This window comes from Natator depressus, chromosome 3, assembly GCF_965152275.1.
Source record: "Natator depressus isolate rNatDep1 chromosome 3, rNatDep2.hap1, whole genome shotgun sequence".
Taxonomy (NCBI): domain Eukaryota; kingdom Metazoa; phylum Chordata; order Testudines; family Cheloniidae; genus Natator; species Natator depressus.
In genome coordinates this window covers 63,353,758-63,371,048 of record NC_134236.1, presented here as the reverse complement: position 1 = coordinate 63,371,048, position 17,291 = coordinate 63,353,758, and positions in this window count along the sequence as shown.

Sequence of the window (17,291 nt, the reverse complement as noted above, 5' to 3'; positions counted from 1 at the left end):
TGGCTACAGGTAGCAAGGACACTAAGAACCCTGTGATATGACCCCAGAAGCCACATAGTCTACTCGTGTCTGCATAATGCAGTATGGACGCATCAAAACAGGTGTGAGACTCTTCTTATAACGCAATTGTGAGTGGTCAAGCATGAGCTTGCTAAGAACAACTCTGCAGGCATGTCCCCCACAGGCCCAGATTTACTCTGAAATGTAGACATACCCTTAATGATAAAGATACCAAAGTAGGATTTTTACTTGACAGTTATGACCAAATTCTGCTCTGATTCACACTTTTTGCAACTCCATTGAAATCAGAGGGCTGATATGCGGGTACATGTCAGGGCAGAACTTGGCCCTCAGTTAAGTAGGAAAATGCATACTACAGGTAGTTAGACAATTAAACATTCTGAGGTCTGGATCTTTTTTCTCTAATATATGGCACAATACTTGTAATATATGGTACAATATATTCCCTCTATATATGTAGCAAGAACTAAGCTGGTATTTGTGACCAAGTTAAGTGTTCTGGAATTAAATGATTTGATAGAAAACAAAGGATTTACTGTATTTTGTGTATATATTTTATCATGTCACCTACATCTTTAGCTGTCAGGCTGGTTTTTTGTTGTTTTGCTCGTTTGTGATTAACTACTTATCCATTACCTCTGTTAAGATCAAAGGGGGTTAACACAAAGGTTGAATTGGGTCAACAGATTCTGTGGTTTGAGATGCAGTTTTGAACCCCATTTCTCAGATAAAGCATTAGTTAAAGGTCAGTTCTGCAAACTATAAATTCTTTATATGGACTAGTGCCTTTGAGTATCGTTGTGGTTCACCTCGTTAAGTGGCCTAATGGCTACAAATATGATTATGCATTGATTATTTAATGTGTCAAGAGAATCACATATTAGTTAATTACAGAAACACTTATTCACATGATTATGGTTCTTGTATTGAGCACTGTTGTATCAATTGTCTGTAGGCTGCTAGTACACATTGTCTTGATAGTGTCAAGACTTTAGTGTCCGTGATTGATGGACTGAGCACCAGTGGAGTTAGGACAGCCTTAAATGAAAACAAAAGCAATTTCATTTTAGATTCAGTATGATGGAAATGATTATGCCTCATTCAGAATCACTATTGTCTGTGAAATCAATATGTGACAGATTGTAGCCTGCTATATAAAGAGGCAAAATTGATTTTTGTAAATAGATTAGTGACTATCTATTAGTGACTATTAGTGACTTTTAATAGACTAATGCAGCTTGGGGTTGAGGGCCATTAAGACCGTAACAGTGTCAGGTGATTCCATGTCAGACCTGTGTTTTGTAAATGAACTAAATGTACTAGTTTGTTTTTAAAGGTAAGGAAACTAACTACATACAAACGATGAGTCAGGCCAAAAGTTGGAAAATTCAAAGCTGAGGTTCACTCTTCTCTTAACTTTCGCTATTGTATCTGGATACTGCAGTGCTCTGAGACCATTGCCATAATATTATTGCTATCTATTTATTATGTATATGTCCTGTAATAGTGCTTTGCGAACATACTTGGCTCTTCACAAAACACTTAGAACGACGACAAGCACCTCAAATCCCAGCCACAACTGCTTTAGTTAAAGGTAGAGTGTTAGATCTGCACACCTATAATGCTTACGTAAACAAGTAAACGTTTGCTCTGAATTCTTTGACTTTTGGTCTGTCAGACTTTTAAAATATTTTAAAGCTCTTTGCAGGTGAAAGTTGCTATATAAGTGCAAGTATTATTCCCCAGAGTTCCTTTATATCTGCTTTGTTTCTTTTTGTACCTGTGTCTCCTGGTCAGATGCCTGCTCTTACAGTATATTCTGTGGGTTTCTTCTTTCTTTTTCTCTTTTTTATGTTACAGACTGTAGGAGGGCATGTGATGTAATAAAATAGATTCCAAGGGAATATTGCCATCAAATTCAAGTTGAGGTATGAACTTTGGGCCAGCCCAGTCCCCCCCATCTGTCACTTTTGTGCCGGCTGAGTGGCACAGAGGGAACATAATCTGGCCACAGTTGACCTGTTGAGAATTTCCCTGGTGGAGGTAGGTGAATACTCAACTGGCATAAAGCTATTAGAGCTGGTTCCTAGACCACACTCTCCTTCATTCATTCCTAGGCATAAGGGGCAGGGAGACTGGGGTAGGAGAGCTAGAACAGAGTTCCCTTACTGCAATTCTCAGCTGACATATGGCCCCTTAGGAGCCATAGCTAGCGGCTCTAAGTTAGAGCAATCCCTAGCACATATTGACGCATGAGCGACTGTTGCCCAGTACGTTTGAAAGTTTGGAGTCTGCAGTTTGGGTTGCAGAATTTAGTTCCAGGTTCATGTTTCTTCAGCTTAGCATCTCATCTGTTCTTCAGTTCAACCTCTAGTTTCCAATGGCTGGTGTAAGCAAAATGTATGTGGGTTTTCCCAAGAAAACAGTAAAAATTGTTCTTAATAGCTGCTAAATTTTTAATGGAAACGTGTCTTTCTCTCTTTAATCAATGCTCATGTCTGTCTGTCTTTTTGCCCTGCAATGTTATCATGAGTTAATTTATAAAGCCTAGAAGAAAATTGCTGTGTGCACTGAGGAAACAGTTACACTTGTTACAGGTTGTCATTTATAATTCAAAGCAATCAAATTTACTTATTTATTTTAGAGTGTTTAATAAATAGAAAGCTATAGAGGGTTAGTGGAAAAAAAATACTTTGCACTTTTAGTGCTTTCAAACCAAATATGTCAAACCGCTTTAGAAAAGTGGGTATTTTTTATACAACAGAGCAAACAAGTTCTTTTCAGGTCATTACAATATTTAGTTCACATTTTGCCACTAATTATTGGGTTACAGCAACAAATTACGGTTTTGTACTCTGTGATGTCAACATACATATACACCGCTTGCAACAGTTTAGGGCTATGGTGGAGTGAGTGTTTGTTAAACGATAAAAATATTGTTAGAGATTTTGTAATGAGATATTCTGTTCTGTGATCTATCAAAGTTTAATAAAGAAAAAAGAAAACACCTTCTAATCTTGTCATGTTAATTGCAGGCAATCAGCAAAAGTTTAATATTTCTTGGACAGGACCAAATTCTTGTCCCATTGAAATCAGTGGAACTTCTTGGCTCACTCTGGGCTTGAGCAAAACTCTCTTTAACTTCTGGCTGATTTCAGTGGATGTCCTGGCTGATCAAGGACAGCAGCATTCTGCCCAAAATGTTTAAATAGGATTGCTAAGACATATGGTGCATAGCAAACCTTAAACCTTAATTGCATGGATTTTGCAAAGTTAAAACTCTTCATGTATTTTACCCTACACGTGAGTAAAATGGAAATAGTAAATTTAAAATTAAAAAGGCATCCTATTAATCTTGCTATTTAATAGGCAGCAGATTTAAAACAAACAAAAGGCAGTACTTCACACAACGCACAGTCAATCTATGGAACATGTTGCCAGGAGATGTTGTGACAGCCGGAAGTATAACTGGTGTTGCAGCACTCCAGCTTTGCCTTGGGGGGTCCTGCACTTCTAAGCAGTTAGGGGCTTGCCTCAGAGGTTTGCAGTGACTCTCAGTGTAGCCTCTCTCCCCTCCTAGAGGCAAAGGTTACAGCTTACTGATCCACCTTCATCATCAGCCAGTCAACAGGTTTGGTGTAAGAGCCCTCTTTAGTCCCTATCGTCCTACTCGGGAAGTGTTTGTGTAGAGGTGTGGGGAGGGTTGGGGGGAACCGAGCCCTGCCCTCTTCTCTGGGTTCCAGCCCAGGGACCCTAATGGCACCGGCAACAGGTAGTTGAGTTATACCAGAGCTATAGCCCTTCCCTGGGCTACTTCCCCAAACAGACCCTCCTAGGTTCCCCACCATGCTTGTCCTCCCAGCTCTTTCACTGCACACCTTCTTTCTCCCAGTTTTCCCACAACACACCTTCCTGCTCCCAGCTCCTACCAGCTGGCCTCTCTGAAGGGGCTTCCTTTTAAACTAGTCCCAGCTGGTTCTAAATGAGCATCAGGTGATCTGATTAGCCTGTTTCCCTTGATTGCTTCTAGTCAGTTCTTAATTGGTTCCAAGTGTCTTATGGAGTCTGCCTGACTTAATTGCTTCTAGCACCTTCCTGACTGCTCTGGGGCAGCCTCTGCCCGGGTCACTCAGTGAACAGAAAACTATTCATCCAGTGTCCTGTGTGTTTCCTTCGACCAGACTCCTGCACCCAACCGGTCTGGGTCTGTCACACTGGATTAAAAAAAGAATTAGATAAATTAATGGAGAATACATCTGTCAATGGCTATTTGCCAAGATGATCAGGGATATAAACCCATGCTCCAGAAGCTGGATTGGACAACAGGGGATGGATTACTCAAAATTGCCTTGTTCTGTTCATTCCCTATGAAGCATTTGGCACTGGGCTAGATGGAACTTTGGTCTGATCCAGTATAGCCGTTCTTATGTTCTTAACCATTTTTAAAGACTGAAAATGAAATAGCAGTTACCTGGATAATTACTTTAATACTAAAGGAGGAAGTGTGATAGCCACATGTATCTGAATATCAGCCCGCACATACCACAGATGACAAGCCAGCATATCCATCATAGTTTATGTAATAGTCACTGAAGAAATAGTCTGCTGAACATTGCAGGGGAGCATACAAACAAGCTTTTTCCTCCATCTGTGCATTTTCATTAACAATTGTCTTCATAATAAGAAGCCATATCAGTTTCCAGTTTGCACTAGTAGCTCAGGCTTTAGCAGATTCCAAGAACTTCATCAGAGCTATAGATTATTGTTACAACATTAATCTATGCATTTTATAACTGAGTTCTATCTTATAGGTCTCAAAACTATATTTTTTTGCTCCAAGAACCTGATCCAGAGCCTGGAAAGCTGGAAAAGGCATTTATTTACTAAAAGCTTTTGATTCTGTACTGTTATTAAGCAAACATATATCAGGGCATTTTTGTTTTTAAATTATTGTAAGCCTTTAAGTATTTTTATATTTTTGGGCTCAAATATTGCCTTAGCAAAGGTATAGTTCTATTTATTTTTCAGTAGGAATTTAGGAGAATATTTTTCTATCAGGGCACTCATGTTTAGCAGCATGCACCCTGGCTTACAGTTTTAGGGCTTGCCCCGGGCTCCCATTGACTCCCAAGGGAGCGAGAATGGGCCCACACTAGCAATCATGGTTCAACATTTTGCTGTAAATATTAAAGAGAAGGTAGTCCAGCAACCTACTAGATTGTGCATTAAATGTGAGAGATTTTGCTTCAAGTGTTAACATTTTTATATTGCAATTTGAGACCTTCATTGTTATGTTGTAGCACACAAGTACAATGGTTGTACTATCTTAGGACCAGATTCTGATTCCCTTATTCACATGGAATAGGACCTTTCTCCTTGACCAGTATTGCTGAAGTCTGTTGGGCTGCTTGTGGCCAAAGATGCTATTCAGTATGAGTAAGGGTGTCAATCTGGCCCCTACTGTTTACAGTTTGTAGAAACTGTAGCAGACTGCTTTCTTTATGGAATAAACGGAGGGGACTGGTAGATAAGAGCTAGAGCAGTGGTTCTTAACCCGCAGCCATGGGCCGCATCTGACCCAGTTAGCACACAGTTGCAGCCCAGCTGTGTGCTAAAAAAATCAAAAGTTTCCCACTCCAGTCTGGCAGGGGGCGGTGCCGGCTGAGCGGGAGACGGCATCACGCAGCCCTGTTCCAGTGCTCCTATCAGCAGGGAAGGCGGAGCAGCCCACTGTGGCAGGGAGGAGCTCAGCAGTCCAATGTAGGGGGCCTTACTGGGCAAGTGGGTCCTGAGGGAGCCCGGCCTCCTGGGCAGGCCCCGCTCTTGCTCCAGCATGACTGATCGTGCCATTCCCGAGTGGCCAGAGCGATCCCTGACCAACCCCAGCTGTGCTTCCGGCTCAGCCTGGTGGACACAGTCACCTCCCAGCAGGGCTGGTGAATGTGTTGCCGGCACAGAGTGCCCAAGGCAAGCAACAGCTGGGTTCGTTGCCCGGTGTGCGTCGCGCCAATGACCGCAACGGGGTGGAGAAGCAGAGAGATTTATTTGGAGCTCCAAATAGGATGCAGGGAGACTGAGCTGTCTCAAATCCTGCAGCAGTGCAGCAGATTCCAGTATACATTTTATACCTTTGCCTATTTCACTACATAAGCTTATGCAACCAATTACCTGTTGCCCCGTACAATACCAAAGCCAATCAGCTAAAGCAGCCAGTTGTGTTTTTCCTCAGTAGCATTGCCCGAGCCTTGCCTATTTGTTACCAGTTTTTGCTAAACATTTCTGCCGTATCTATCTGTTTCCCAGGCCGAAGCTGGCCTTGGCTGGTGAGCCGTGTGCAAACCTGTCTGTTTGTATGCTAGCTTCCTCAGAGTTATGCAGGATCACAGAGGGTTCAAGGAGCAAAGGGGCCTTAGTTTATCCGGGCCTAGAGCAGGAGGGCTTCCTCGACACTCGTGGTCTTCCACCCTCCCGAGTTACCTAGTGTAGTGCCCAGTGTCCCCAACAAATATGTCCAGGGGGCAGGGCGCAGGAGAGTGGGTCTCTGGGGGGTTTGTGGGGGACTCTGGACAGTGAGGAGGTGGGGGCGCTGGGCAGTGGGGAGTTTGTGGGGGGTGCTGGGCAATGGAGGGCTTGTGGGCAGGGGTGCTGGGCATATGGCTCTTTGGGGGGGCACTTGTCATAGGGGTCTTTGGGGGAGGGTCTCTGGGCAGGGGAGAGCTGGGCATAGGGAGTTGAGAGGGGCGCTGGGCAGAGGGTCGGTGTGGTGCATGGTGCAGGACAAGCCCCGATGGGAAGGGGCACACTGGCAGCGCAGAGCTGGGCAGGCCAGTGTGTGTGTCTGGCTCAGTGGTTCTCAACCTGCGGCTAACATAACACTTTGTGGGCCGTGTACGCGGCCCACAATGGTAAATAGGTTGAGAACCACTGAGCTAGAGAGATCTGTTAGTGTTTAAAATCAGATACTGAAAATAGACTATATATTTATTTATTCTATGTGTATGCTTTAAGTAAAATAACTGTAAATAGCCATTTAGTCTTATCTGTTCCTGTTGCAATAATATCTGATTCGTGGCTAATTTTAAAAGGCAAGAACTGAATAAATTAAATGAATGTATGTGCCATTTTATGTCATAGTATTCTATTAGGTGCTTTTGGATAAATATGATAGACTTTTGGAACTACTAGGGACTTTTGGGGGACTATCAAAATGTCAAGTCTAGCTGCTTTATGCAGCAGGTTTGGCAAGTACAAAAATGGAACCCACAAAATATTGTTTAAATTAAACCAGTTGTGGTTGCACTGTTTAATACATCAGAATCCTACTGCAAAGTGATCAGATGTACAACAGTGGTAAAGCACTGGTGCGGCCTGGTAGTTTTAATTACAACAGTGGTTCTGTTCTGCAGACTACAACCTGCTTACCATTAACTTTTGGAGTTACAATAAATATTTCCATTAGCTTGCATGCATTTTGGACTAGGGTAAAATGAAAGACGCAGAGGTGGCATATGGATTAAAAATGATTTCTCTCCTCAGTTTTGGTGTTGTATTGAAAGTTAAAGTGTTGTATCGCAGTTTGGAAAGTACACATTAGCACAGAAAAGTATTGTTTAAAACAAGCTACATGTTGAAAAGGCAAACTTGCAGGAAGTGAACTAGTGAATATGCTTTGAGCAGTTATGTATTGAATACTTAATATAGAAGAGCATAGAAAATAATAACCTAGATGGACATCTAGTAAGTAGTTGGGCCTGATCCAACCCCCCTGGACTTTGGGGAAGCCCAGATCCTAACTTGACAACTGACTTCTGTGTCTGTAATGGGCCAAACTAGAATCATGTCACTGAGAGCCCTTGAACTTTGGAGGAGGTTTGGAACCCATCTTTACTAGTAAAGCTTTCACAAGGAGAGAATGTGTAAATGCTGATAAACCACTTGTAGGGGGCAATCAAGATGTGCTAATAATCATAGCAACAGTGTGTTAATGTTAAATGTAATGATATGCAGAATTTAAGGCTAGAAGTGAGTGACTGTGTTGAGATTATGAATGCAAAAGCACTAGTCAGGGTTTGCTGGCTCTTAAATCACCGGGACAATGAAAATATTGCCTTGTTCTCGCTTGACAAACTAGTTTGAACTCTATGTTCCCAGTGTAAATAGTTAGGATAGTAATTTTGACTGCATAGCATCTTGAGGCACTGTGAATATCAGTTTTAATATATAGTATGCACTGCATGCCATATGACAGCTTCTTCCCCTGTCTACACTTGCATTACAAGAATAATGTGATGCCATTGAGGCACAAACATTGCCTGCCTTAATATTGTTATTATTTGGCAGGCAATATATTCTGAATTTTAAATATTTATTTTTGTAAATAATCCACCACTTGGAAAATGTAATATACTGTGCAGCCTCTTCCAGTGACTGTGAAGTCCAGGCCAGGGAGACCCTTTATAACGATACTAAAGTACAACAGGCTCTGTGTAGTCTGGGAGTTACTGAGCATGAAAGAAGTACAGGCTCCTGTTTGTTTCCTATATCTTCAATAAAGAATCATCATTTTTGTATTCACTACAACCGAGTCTTCTTGTAAATTAAGAAAAAAATTAAGAATAGGTCAGTAGATGGTGTTTATGGAGTCCATTGCTTAGCACTCTTTTGTACCTCTCTGCTATCCTGGTAGTAAAAGTAACCATAGCTAAGGAACACAGGAGTGCAGCTAATTCTCACGATTTTACCATGAATCTTGATATATTTTGTAATTTAAAGCCCCAACTCCTGGAGTCGTGTAATTAAATGGGAATCTCAGCTTTCATTAAAATAAGTTTTTAGCTCTCATGGTTGTGGAGAAGAGTTTGAAAACTGGACCTTAAAGGCCCCAAATCTAAAAGGCAAATAAAAACTAAAAAATTATTATTTGTTCATCTCTCATGATATTTAAGACTATGTTATGATTTCTGGGGTCTGACTTAAGAGTTTTCAGTGCTTGGGATGGCAATACTGAACCAGAATCAGACTTGCTGTAATCAAGGTGCAACTTTCAACTGGAACCACTCAGTTACAATAGAGTTGCCGGTGCTTACGCTGAGTCTACATTTGGCACCATTATTTACAGAGCTCTGCTGACAACACGGGCTGTGCCAGTGGAATGGGTAAAATGCAAAACTCTTTCAAGCTGCACTTGAACTATAGAAGGAACTACTAGACCCTAAAAAAAGGGAAAAGGGGTAAACAGTTAAGAAAAAATATTTGTTTTTAAGAGGATTAAAAACATTATAGATTGAAAGAATTAGAAATTCTAAAAGTGTGCTTGACCAGCTCCCTTTATTAACTGCAGCCTGCAACCCAAATCACTGGCCACTTTTGTTCAATATCTTCATTAATGATCTGGAGGATGGTGTGGATTGCACCCTCAGCAAATTTGCAGATGACACTAAACTGGGAGGAGTGGTAGATACGCTGGAGGGTAGGGATAGGATACAGAGGGACCTAGACAAATTAGAGGATTGGGCCAAAAGAAACCTGATGAGGTTCAACAAGGACAAGTGCAGAGTCCAGCACTTAGGACGGAAGAATCCCATGCACCACTGCAGACTAGGAACCGAATGGCTAGGCAGCAGTTCTGCAGAAAAGGATCTAGGGGTTACAGTGGACGAGAAGCTGAATATGAGTCAACAGTGTGCCCTTGTTGCCAAGAAGGTCAATGGCATTTTGGGCTGTATAAGTAGGGGCATTGCCAGCAGATCGAGGAAAATGATCATTCCCCTCTATTTGACATTGGTGAGGCCTCATCTGGAGTACTATGTCCAGTTTTGGGCCCCACACCACAAGAAGGACGTGGAAAAATTTGGAAAGTGTCCAGTGGAGGGCAACAAAAATGATTAGGGGACTGGAACACATGATTTATGAGAGTGGCTGAGGGAACTGGGATTGTTTAGTCTGCAGAAGAGAGGGGGGGATTTGATAGCTGCTTTCAACTACCTGAAAGCGGGTTCCAAAGAGGATGGATCTAGACTGTTTTCAGTGGTAGCAAATGATAGAACAAGGAGTAATGGTCTCAAGTTGCAGTGGGGGAGGTTTAGGTTGGATATTAGGAAAAAAAATTTCACTAGGAGGGTGGTGAAGCACTGGAATGTGTTACCTAGGGAGGTGGTGGAATCTCCTTCCTTTGAGGTTTTTAAGGTCAGGCTTGACAAAGCCCTGGCTGGGATGATTTAGTTGGGGATTGGTCCTGCTTTGAGCAGGGGGTTGGACTAGATGCCCTCCTGAGGTCCCTTCCAACCCTGATATTCTATGATTCCATTTACCTGAGTCAGGTTTGCTTGTCAGTGCTTATGAATGGGAATGGGAACACCATTCTGGAGGCTGGAAAATAATGATGAAATGGAGCTACTTTCAAGTACAATCTATGAAATTGTTTGAAAGATTTAGCATGTTATTTGAAACAATCAAAGATTAAGATGAATAGATTCCAAGGCCAGAAGGGACCATTGTGATCATCTAGTCTGACCTCCTGTATATGAGAGACAAGGTGGGTGAGGTAATATATTTTTTTGGAGCTATACAAAGTTTTTCGGGTGACCATGTAGCTCAAAAGCTTGTCTCTTTTTCACCAACAGAAGTTGGTCCAATAAAAGATATTACCTCACTCACCCCGTCTCTCTAACATCCTCGGACCCACACAGCTACAACTCTGCAAACCTCCTGTATAACACAAGCCTCTTATGAGCCAGGTAAAACCTTGGTTAGTTGGGTTAAAACCCTGTTGAGGTTGATAGGTGTGAACTCTCCCTTCAGTTACCATAACTATAAACATAAGTGTGATGGGGTCTGCAGGGTGCAACCTGGACTATGAGACCACTGACTCCTCTGTCCTACCAACCTGGGCTTGCACTCACATTGTGATGCTGATGTCAAGCTACAAACTTCTGGCAGGCACTGCACTTACACAGACATCCATAGACAGGGACACACCCAACTGTGTTATATGAATGATCTCCCAGCCACTCATGAACTATCAGGAGGGACGCTCCAGCCAATTCCCCCCAGCTCCCCAGCCTTGCACCCCAAAACTGTAAAATCTTGCAGTAGTGAGAAGCCTGGCCGGAGTAAGTTCATTTAGTTAGCCACTTCCTCCATGTAGAATGGACACACACTAGCCTTTGTAAACTGAGCTGAGATTTCCCAAGTACTTCAACCAAAACACACTGTTTTAGATAAAATATATATCAGGTTTATTAACTACAGAAAGAAAGATTTGAAGGCATAGAGATCAGAGTTGGTTACTGAATAAACAAAAATAAATTTGCAGTCTAAGTTATACACACTAAACAGGGATTTGACTCAAGCTGTGTCTCACCCTGACAGACGGTACAAGCAGGTAACAGATCCTCAATACACAGACTGGACTCCATTTCCAGACTGGATCCACCTTCCCCAGTTCAAAGTCTTTGTCCTCCAGACAATCCTCCAGGCATTGAGTTGAGGGGAGGTGGAGGGCAAGTGATGATGTCACTTCCCCTCTTTTATATTTTCTTCCAGAGTGTTTGGACTGAGTATTGTTTAGAGTAGAGGTGTGTGAGTGAACACACAGATTCTGAGGTCACAGGCAAGAACAAAAAAAAAAAGGCAAAGGAAAAAAGGCAAGAAAAAGCCAGGCAGGAGCCTGTAAACATAGCGTGACCCCGGGGAAAGCTAGGGAGAGAGCTTTTGGGGTCTGGTGTTGGCAAGAAGGATTTGGGTGCCTGGTAAGCTAAGAAAGTGCTCCTTTTCTCTTGGTTCGTGCTGCATGAAACACAGGACTTTGTACATTCCTTGTAAATAAACAAGATTGCATCAAAGAAATACCTGACTACCACCAATTTTTACTCCCAGCTGGAACACCCACATTTCCCTACTTGGGTCAAAAAGAGGCAACAGGCCATAAAACTTCTCCAAAAGAATTCCTAGAGCATATCTTTCCGAAAAACATCAGTCTGGATTTAAAAATGGCCAGGGATGGAGAATCCACCACAAATGTTGGTAAAAAGTTCAGATGGTTAATTGCCATTACAGTTAAAAATGTACTCCTTATTTCCAGTCAGAGTTTGTCTAGCTTCAACTTTCAGCCTTGGATCATGTTATGCCTTTCTCTGCTAGACTGAAGAGCTCATTATCAAATATTTGTTTCCCATGCAGGTACTTATAACCTGCAATTAAGTCACCCCTTAACCATCTCTTTGTTAAACTAAATAGATTGAGCTCCTTGAGTCTATCACTATATAATTAGGCGTGTTTTCTAATCCTTTAATCGTTCTCTTGGCTCTTCTTTGAACCCTCTCCAATTTATCAACATCCTCTTGAACTGTGGAAACCAGAACTGGACACTGCAGCAGTCACTCCAGTGGCAAATACAGAGGTAAAATAACTTCTCTACTCCTACTTGAGATTCCCCTGTTTATGCATCCAAGGATTGCATTAACCCTTTTGTCCACAACATTGCACTGGGAGCTCATGTTCAGCTGATTATCCACCATCACCCCCATATCTTTTTCAGAGTCATTGCTGCCCAGGAGAGATCCCCCCCATCCTGTAAGTATGTTCTACATTCTTTTTTCCTAGATATTTACATTTACATTTAGCTGTATTAAAACTATATGCTTGTGCCCATCTTATAAACAGGTCCAGATTGCTCAGTATCGATTATATGTCACCTTCATTATTTACCACACCCCCAAGTTTTGTGTCATCTGCAAACTTTATCAGTGATTATTTTGTTTGCTTCCAGGTCATTGATAAAAATGTTAAATAGCATAGGGCCAAAAACTGAACCCTGTGGGACACTACTAGAAATACACCCATTTGATGATGATTCCCCGTTTACAGTTACATTTTGAAATCTATCAGTTAGCCAGTTTTAAATCCATTTAATATGTGCTATGTTAATTTTATATCCATTCTAGTTTTTTTAAATGAAAATGTCATTTGGTACCAATTCTAGCACCTTGGAGAAGTCTAAATATATCACATCAGCACTGTTACCTTTATCAACCAAACTTGTAAACTCAAAAAAAATTTTGTTAGTTTGAGAAGATCTATTTCCCACAAACCCATGTTTATAGGCATTAATTATATGGCCCTCCTTTAACTCTTTAATAATCGAGTCCTGTATCAACTGCTCCATTATCTTGCCCAGGGTCAGTTTCAGGCTGAAATTACTATAATTACCCCGGTCATTCTGTTTACTCTCTTTAAAATATTGGTACAACATTAGCTTTCTTCCATTAAATTAAATTCTTTATTAAAAGGTACATATTATTAGTGGTGAAGTCACTTCTGACACATCTGACTCTTATGTCTCTTCAAGACAGCTTCAAGCCCTAGTTAACTCCCCAGATTCTCATGAGAAGAGCCTGGCAATGCTTCTCCAATTTCTCCTTAGCATCAAGAGTTTCAACTAGTGGATAATCTTAAATAGATTTTCCATGTCCCAGAATATCACTGAAAATGAATATCCTCTCTGGTGCTCATAGCAGCTTATGACTATTCTGAGAAGACCAATTTAAGACTTAAACAATGTAAAATAATTCTCAGGAAGGAAGACTGAAGTGTATGAAATGGACAAACCTAGAGTGTCTGAAATGCCAGGAGTGTAATAGTGCTTTTCTGTGGGGTATTACATTAGAGGTACATTGTCAAAGCAATGAAAAGTGATGTAGCTGGTTCCCACGAGTGCTACACAAATGTTGCCCATAATAAAAGAGAGTTTATGAAGTAGCTGAAATATTATGCAAATCCTACTTTAAATAAATTGTTTACAAGAACTTGACTGATGATAAATGTACTCGTCATTTAATGTTCTTGTTCCTTCTAAGAAGCAAGCAAGCACATGAAAGTTGCACACTTAGCTCCAAATTGTGGCAGGACTAGCATACTAATACCATGGAGGAGGGGATACTTTGCAACTCCTCACACCCCTTCTCCAGCTACCTGCATCACAGGTAGCAAGATGAGAGTGGAAGCAGACTCCGCAGCGTTACTACTTCTGCGTAGTGCAGGTGGGCAGAAAGGGACAGAATGGGAGAGAGAATAAACAGAGCTTTGGGTCTCCTCCCCTGCTATTTCCCCTTCACAGTGCACCCAATGGCATAGCGATTCTGGTAGGACAGCAGTGTATTCTGCTAAATTATGCGATTTACTCCCTGTCTGGAGCATGAGGAGCCTGAGTCACAATTTCCATCCTGGTTGCTCCAGAGGCAGTGCAACCACATGCTTGTTCCTTCCTCGGGGCAGATAGTTACCTCACAATCTAGCGCTAAGTGATTTGCATCATTGTAGTGCTTGCAGTTGTCAGTGTTCAGTAATAAGAAGGCAAATTCTGTTCTGGAGCACTGATTGCACTGCTGCTTTACTGGTTATTTCGCTTAATGATGGATGTTAACTCACCAAAGACTTGTTTCAGATCCTAAAAAAAAGAAGCCCCATATATCTATACTTGTGATCAGTACTGGGAAAATTAAAAGAAAATGATGCTCATCTATAAAATACATACAGATTACTATGGAAGGCACAGAAAAGGATATTTTATTAATACAGGAAAAATAAAGATTTGGAGATCTTACTAACAACATAAAACCTACAGGATTAAGTTAATTCTTCTTTAGAAAGCAACTCATTCTACTACATTGCAGTTTAGCCTTTAAAATATAAAGTTAAGGCTATTCACTTAAGAAGCAAAAGTGAATGTTTACTCTTACAATACATGCATGCAATATGCATTATTTAAACAGTTACATTAGAACCTCTTCCTTTTGTGCATATCTTTTTGTTTTGGGTAAGTTTGGAAGAAGGGTAGATCATGATCACCTAAAGAACGTTCATATACATAGGCTGTTTAGTACACTGAGTGTGGGGCACCAGTACAATTATCCCTTCTCCCCCCATCAACCCTCCCCACCCCAAGTGAATGCATTATTATGAGTTCAGAATGCTGACATGGAGAATGTGCAGAGATCAGAGATGGAACCTAGCTCTCCCACAAAACACAGATGAGCATTATTGTTAGGTGGTTTTTTTGGTAATTACAAGTATTTTTGCTTTTTATGATTGTCCCATGTGAATGTGTTTTACTAATTTAAACAAATCAGCACACTAATTTAAAGATAATGATTTTTAAATGTATATACTCAATACTTGTTTTTACCAAGTGAAAGGACCTGTCATGCAGGGTGCAATTCTAAGTATGTGTATTTACCTTGTTCCAGCTCTTATGTATCTTGAATGTAGGTATCAGATTTTCCAGGGCTCACTACTCAGTCTCGCAAGGCCAATAATATGCTGATATTTATATTCCAAGTATAGCCACTAGAGGGTGATCAATGACTGAATAAACAATGATAAGTGATTGACCTCTGGGTGAAGAGAGGCTTACAGTACAGAGATTTAAGGTTAAAAATAAGAAGAAACAAGAAAATGTCACAAATTAATCATGCAGGTTTGGTTTACCAATCATGCAATAAAACAGGAAAAGAAAACAGAAGAAATGAAGTTTTGCTCGAAAGAAACATTAAATTGTCTTCAATCCAATTTAAATGACTGCTTACCACAGTTTCAGTCATGCCAAAGTCTGTAATCCTGAATCAGCAAGCATCACATTTGATTGCAATGGACTACTCACAACAGTAAAAGTGAGCATGTGAGTGTTTGCAGGATCCAGGCCAGTGCTGGTGAAAGCCTCCCTCACTGATTTTGTAGGGAATAACAGGCCATAATATTGGACGATGTAAATGCCTATACAAAAGAAAAAGGTTAGACATTAGGCCAAAGTTTTGAACATAGGCCCCTAAATCCATATATAGAAACCTACATAAAAGTGGCCATATTTTTAGAGGTGCTGAACACCACAGTGCCAGATGATGTCAACAGGGGCTTCAGATGCTCAGCAGCATTCAGTCCTGAGCTGCTTCCAGTCATGTGTTGAAATGTAATTGCCTACCTTTGGAGAATTTGGCATTACAGATTTTAATCACAGCACATTTGGGCTAGGACAAAGCTGTGATTTATTAGGGTTGCAAACATACATTGCAATTTCCATTGTTTACTCTTTGCAAAAGATGCACAATTAATATTTACCCACACACCTCTGTGATAGCCAGAAGCTCTCTGGCAGGAGTGCTGCACAAGCAGGATGTAAATCAGGTATTGTGTAATACTGAATGGCATAAGACTAAGCAGCTGTTTAGAGATTGGTGGGCACCTCAGCTCGGCAGCATGTCACTGAGGTTCTACCCTGCAGGGTTTGCAGATTAGATCATCGCAGCAGTGTATTCATTACAGGTATGGAGGATATCTGACCACTCAGGTTGGCTAGTGCAAACAAGGAGTTGTGGGGGAAGAGGTTGGTCAATTTCTATGCCTGGATTAGTCCACATTCCATATTTCTGCAAGGTGAATGCTGGAATATTAGAGGAGAGGCTAGCATATGACAGTGGCTCCTTTTTTCTTAATTAATCATATTTTTTTTCAAGAGCAGCCTGTGATTTGGTGTCTTAGTAGCTATAGAGAGCTAATCAAGAATATTGGTCATTTCTGTTTTTATATGACCTTTTATCATTTTCCTAGGAAAAATGGCAAACTGTCAACAGAATAGTGAGTGTCCTGTGCAGAGGCTACAGGTAGACAATAGATCATGCTACCCATCAGGCTCTCTCAAAAGCTACCAACACCATGTTTTGACATCCTTCTTGGAACTATTGTCTTGAAGCTGTTAGATTCTACAGTGATAGTGGACTGCTTGTACCATGACATTTTTCCTGGACATACACTACAACCGTCAAGAGGGAAGCATTGGGGAATGACATGGTGGTTAGGCAGTTTAACATACCCAACATCATTTTGACATGGGCATTCTTTTAAACTTTGGCCATTCAGCCAGGTTATGTTGCTTATAAAATGCTAGTGTATACATGGCCAGCCCATAAAACAACACTGATTACTGTTCAAAGATGATCCCATTTTATTATACTGAATACCTGCAGTCAGTTTGAATGGGAAGCAGATTAATGTCTTTTATAGACAGGTTGGGAAATCAGATCGGGTTTAGCATCCAGATAAGTCCAGAGTCTTCACAGATGTGTTAAAAACCCAAATACATCCCTAGTACATCTCTGTTCGTATTATTATTCCAGACTTTTATGTCCTCATAGAATGCTACAAAGGGTACGTAGACTGCTGTGAATATTCTCAAAATGAATGTCCCTACAAAGATATGCCATTCATCTTTTGCTTTC